A 5,919-nucleotide genomic window follows, 5' to 3' on the forward strand; every position below is an offset into this window, starting at 1 on the left:
TGAGTATAGATATGTATATGTATATATACTTGTGGGTGTGTGCACTTTTTCCAACCAGGTTCAATCTTGCTGCATGGCACCTTGACCAAGGGTCTTCTACTATAGCCTTGAGCCAACCCAAGCCTTATGTGTGGATCTTCATGTGTGCGTCTTTGTGTCTATGTTTGTCCCCCACTACCACTTGACAACTGGCATCAGTGTGTTTAAGTCCCTGTAACTTAGCATTTTGGCAAAAGAAACTGATAGAATAAGTACCAGGCTTTAAAAATAAAAAAAATTTTTAAATAGGGTCAATTTATTTGACTAAAATTCCCCAAGGCTGTCCTCCAACATGGTTACAGTCTAGTTACTAAAACAAGTAAAAGATGAATGATAAAAGCATCATTTTCATTTGACATCTGTCTTCTGATTTGAATGGTTTGAGAGGATTAGATGAGTTGGAGGACTGCTCCATGCTCCAATATCTACATCTGGATGCTGTTCCTAATACCAACCACTTTGCAGAGTGTACTGGTACCTTTTTGTGACATTAGTGAGGTCACCATGCAACTCATAAGACTTAAAAGTCCCTTGACTGGGTGGGATTATAGTAGAGAGGAAGGTGGCTTTTAGAAGATACATGAATGAGTTTGTGGTTATAGAGGCAATATAAGGCTGCCCTGCATCATATAAGGGTGAGTAGACAAAATTGGGATGGAGCTGAAAAGAGAGAGAGAAAGATGGTGGTGGTGGTGAGGTGTCAGAGTGTATCCTCAAGGTGAATAGAAGAGAATATGGGGACAGAAGATCAGGATGGGGTAGGTAAAGTTTGCAAGAGCATGAGAGGGAGTGGTTAAAGATGGTTGTAAGGGTGAATGTAGTGAATGGTAAACAAGGATGAAAATGTGATTGGAGGTAAATATGAGTTGTGGGGAGAAAGGTGATTAAGAGGAGGATGTGTCCTGGTACATTCTTATAATAACATGACTAAGAAGGTGATTAGAAGAGAGCATGATGACAGAAGACTTAGAGAAAGTGAGTGAAGGTTGCAAGAGTGCAGGTCCACCCCTCCTTAGTCAAGCATCAATATTTAGAATGATAGAGCATGAAGAGGTAGCAGGATATGGGTGGTGGGAGGAGAAAGAATTTAGAATGCACAGGTTGGGTGACAAAGTACAATGTGCAGAAGTGATGAAGGGGAGATGAGAAGTTATGGGTATAAGATAGGTACAGAAGGAGTGAAAAATTCTGTATGCACAGATTGAATTCTTTCATCTCAATTATAGCTGGCTTGATATGGTGAATAGAAGAGATAATAGAGAAATGAGAGTGTATAGAATATGTACAATGGAGAGTGGAAGAAATGGTGAGGAGGTTTGAAGGTATAGAATAGGTCATATGCAACAGGAAAAGGTGCACCACTATTTAGCAGGCTTTTTCACCAACTAGTGCTGGAGATCATCTGCACCACCACATAACACCAGTCACCATGGTCCTTTGTCATACCCCTTCATGAGATGAAGTATCTTAAGTTCAATTTTCACCACCTCATCCCAAGTTCTCCTTGGTTTCCTCTATTCCACAGGGACCATTCACTTTGAGCATTCAACATTTGCTTGTGCCTCTGTCATACTCTACTCACATCACATGCTCATACCAGTGCAGTTGCCTCTCTTGCACACTACATTCGATTCCTTTTATACCCTGTAGAGCATATTCTCTTCATTTCTTTCTTGACTTCATGCGTCTTCCACATTCGAAGTCCATGTCACATCACCACGCACCAGTGCACTTATCAAACAAGCATCATACACTCTACTTTTGACTTTGAGGAGAAAATTCTTTACTGCCTATAGAGGTAATGGCTCCCTGAACTTTCTCCAACTCATTCTTATTCTGACTTCCACACTTTTGGAGAACTGCCTCTACTGCTAATCTGATCACCTAAGTAACAAAAGTTATCGACTACTTCCATTTTGAACCATCTTAATACTTGAGGGAAACCATTAAACAGGTGCTTATTGCAGTTGTGCACCTGTTGCATACGAAATCTAACTTCCCTGATAACCTTCCTGTGGTCCCAGTTCTCCTCTTACTTGTCTATTGTTTACACTGGGCACATGTTACAGAATTTTTATTGACTCCTTTTCTGCAAACAAAGCATGGCCTTCAGTGATAATATATGAACATATATATATATATATAATATATTTCATTTTTGTTACATTAAGTGGTGGATGGTTTCTGGTTCAGTCCCAGTGCACAACACCTTAGGAGAGAATCTTCTATAGCATCAAGCTAATCAAAGCCTTGCTTATGAATTTGGTAGATGTGTACATATGTGTCTATTTACATTTGCACTTAATGAAAGTTGCAAGCTATGGGTCATGTTGTTGTCATATCTTTTGAAAACAAATTATACACTTGGTTCAGCCTTCAAAGACATATGAAATAAGGGAACCCTAATACAGTTCTATATTTAAGACATGAGCAATTATGTACATTATTTACATTTGACGGATATTTGTCCTCCTCTTGTTTGTTGTTAACACGTTCTGTCTGATATGCCCTCCAGCCTTCATCAGGTGTTTTGGGGAAATTTTGAACCTGGGTTCTCATTCCTAAGGTATTTTTCGATGTTATTATTATTATTATTATATGCCCGTGGGTATATGGCATAGTGGTTAAGAGTGCAGGCTACTAACCCCAAGATTCCGAGTTCGATTCCATGCAGTGACCTGAATAATAATAATAATAACATTGAAAAATACCTTAGGAATGTGAACCCAGGTTCGAAATTTCCCCAAGACACCTGATGAAGGCTGAAGGGCATATCAGCCGAAACATTGTGTTAACAACAAACAAGATGAGGACAAATATCCGTCAAATGTAAATAATGTAAGGGAATCCTTACTAGAAAAACCAGTAACGATTAGTGACAGAAGAAACATGAAAAACAATGCTTCAATAATATATTCATTTAAACCATATCAGCATGGAAAAATGGATATAAAACACATAGCATATATATATATATATATATATATATATATATATATATATATATATATATATATATATGTATGTATATATATATACATGCTGTGTGTGTATAGATATATGTGTGTGTGTAGAGAGAGAGAGTTGTCTATGAGTCGGAAAAAACAGGCACTCATATATTTATCAAACAATAGAATGGGTACATTTTCATATTATAGACCCATTCCAGCCAATTTTAATCAGTTTTGACATGAGAGTTTGGAATGACTAGTTCTCTACTCATTAGGACTGGTGGAAAAAGCATGCCTTGAGCTCTATGCCATTGGAGATCAGAAAGTGTCATCCGATTTGTGAGTGTTGTAAAAAGCTGGAATGAAAATTTATGGGAAAAGACACAGAGAAGAAACTTTTACTCATTAGATAAAGTGCCATCATAGTGTATAAGGTAAATGCCTGTAGAGTGGAATTCAAATGAAGGCAAGGGGAAGTGGGGATGGTGGAAGGCCAACCTTAAAATCATGTGTGGGCATATTTGTGTATGTAATAAATTGAGTATGGCAAACCTTATGTCAAACTCTCAAAGTGTGGTGAGGAGAAATACCAATGGTGGAAACTCTGTCATATTCATGGTGTAGTCCCCCAGTATTCAAAAATATATCAGTGTTCATGAGGACATGATCAGGAAATCTCGTTTTTACTGTGTAAGTGGGTTTCCAGTTGAAAAGAGTTCTTTAGTATAATTCTTTTCTCTACCAAGCAGAGCCTGCACCTTCTACTGCTATTGAAGTATGATTTGCATCTCTCCAGTACTCACTACTTGATGCTGTAATCCATGGTACTTTCAACAACTACATGTGCTTCGCTGGGTTATGATATTTCACCTTTCCTGGATATAAAAAGAGGAATTGTGGTTGTTAAACCTGGTCATAAAGTGACCTATCACATCCACATATTTCTGCATATCCATCTGTCCAGTTGGATCCTTTGATATTGCCTCTGCTTCATATACAATAGTATGTTTGTTGCATTAATTGCTTAGTGGACATGTGGTGTTGTTTCTGCATGAGTACCCCACTTCTGTTTCAGATGTGAGCCTTCTTATTAAAATTGTTGCACAGCTAAATGAAACTCTCAAGGTATGTCTATTAAATACTTTTCTGTGTCTATGTCAATTTAATTAAGAAAGATCCTATCTATACAAATTTTTACATTCAAGAAATGTGGTGTCAGTCACAAAACTTTCCACTAGTATTTTCTCTTGGTGGGTTTAGGATTGGGCATGTAACAGATGTTATCCTTAAAATAAATCATTAGTGGCTAGGACCTCATTGTAGCATGGAGCAATGGTTTTGATAATTTCTTTACTTGAGGACAGGTTGAAGATTCTTCTACTGACCCCCTTAACCAGGTTCCTGAACATTATGGCTGGATGGCAGAAAGCTGTATTAACAAGTGTCAGCTTCTCATTTGGTTTCTTGAAGAGTTTATAAAGACTAGTATCTAAGCTTAAGGTCACTTCAAGGAAATCAGTTGTATTCAAGTTGGTTTCTATTATGACTTTCGGTCCAAGAGAATTCAATGTATGTAAGCCTATCAAATGTGTGGTTGTTTGCCCCAAATAGGTATGGACGTGGCTGGGATAGGCACAGGTATGGCTGTGATAGGTACAGGTGTGGTTGTGTGATGAAAAAATTTGCTTCCCAACCATATAGACTTGAGTTCAGTACCAGTGTATGGCATCTTGGGTAAGTGTCTTCTACTATAGCCCCAGGACAATGAAAGCCTTATGAGTAGATTTGATAAACAGAAACTGAAAGAATCTCATCACATATGTGTGTGTGTGTGTGTATATATATATATATATATATATATATATATACACACACACACACATGCACACATATAAATGTTTGTGTTTGTGTACTTTTGTCCTGACATCATGTGATGATTGTAAATAAACATCACTATCATTCAAGCAATGTTCTTTGTTTTCTGTCTTCTGTTGGAAACTATGATGTTGCTTGAAAACAAGTGAAGGTTAGCAATAGGAAAGGCATCTGGCTGTAGAAAATCAGCCTCAGCAAAGTCTGACTTTGCAAGCATGGAAAAGTGGACATTAAATGATGAAGTGATAATATTTATATATCTTGGAATGGGACAAACAACTGAGTGCAGATATTTTCATATGACTGTTTGGCAATAGACAGTTTGATACTTTTGGCAGACTCATGCATTCCTGCAGCAGTAGCAGTAGCAGCAGCAATCAGTAACACAGAGAGAAAAAACATGAGAGACGAGGCAGACAGAAAGACAGGCAGAAATATAAAAATGAAATAATTAAAATATGAATTTATCTCCCTTTACATAACATAAATGCACAATGAAAGAATTTTGAAAAAAAAAAACTTTGTTTAGATTTTCATTTCATAATTTTGAGCATCTCTATAGTCTTTTCAGTTTCTACTGTGGTTCATGTGCAAGTAGTAGAAACCTATAGAGATTTCTATATTGATTTCTATAGAGAAATTATATCAGTTTCTATATAGAAGTAAAAGATTTTCTCAGAATGGAAATGTCCCATTGCCAAAATATCCTAAACTAAAGATGTTCATTTCAGAATTGGCAGTAGCAAAACTTATACTTTATGCAAAGTCACAAATCTCAAATCATCACCATCATCATCATCATCATTATCATCCTTTAAAATCCCTTTTCCATGCTGGTGAGGGTTGGACAGTTCAACAGGGTGTGGCAAGTTAGGGAACTGCGTCCTGTTCCACTGTCTACATTGGCATGGTTTCAACAGCTAGATGTCCTTCCTGATGCCAACCACTTTACAGGTTGTACTAGCTGACTATTTTCATGGTGTCAGCACTAATGAGGTTGCCTTGCAATTTGCAAGACTAAGATCCTATAATGAAAGGAGGATAAAAGAGGTGT

Source organism: Octopus bimaculoides, chromosome 5, assembly GCF_001194135.2.
Source record: "Octopus bimaculoides isolate UCB-OBI-ISO-001 chromosome 5, ASM119413v2, whole genome shotgun sequence".
Classification (NCBI taxonomy): domain Eukaryota; kingdom Metazoa; phylum Mollusca; class Cephalopoda; order Octopoda; family Octopodidae; genus Octopus; species Octopus bimaculoides.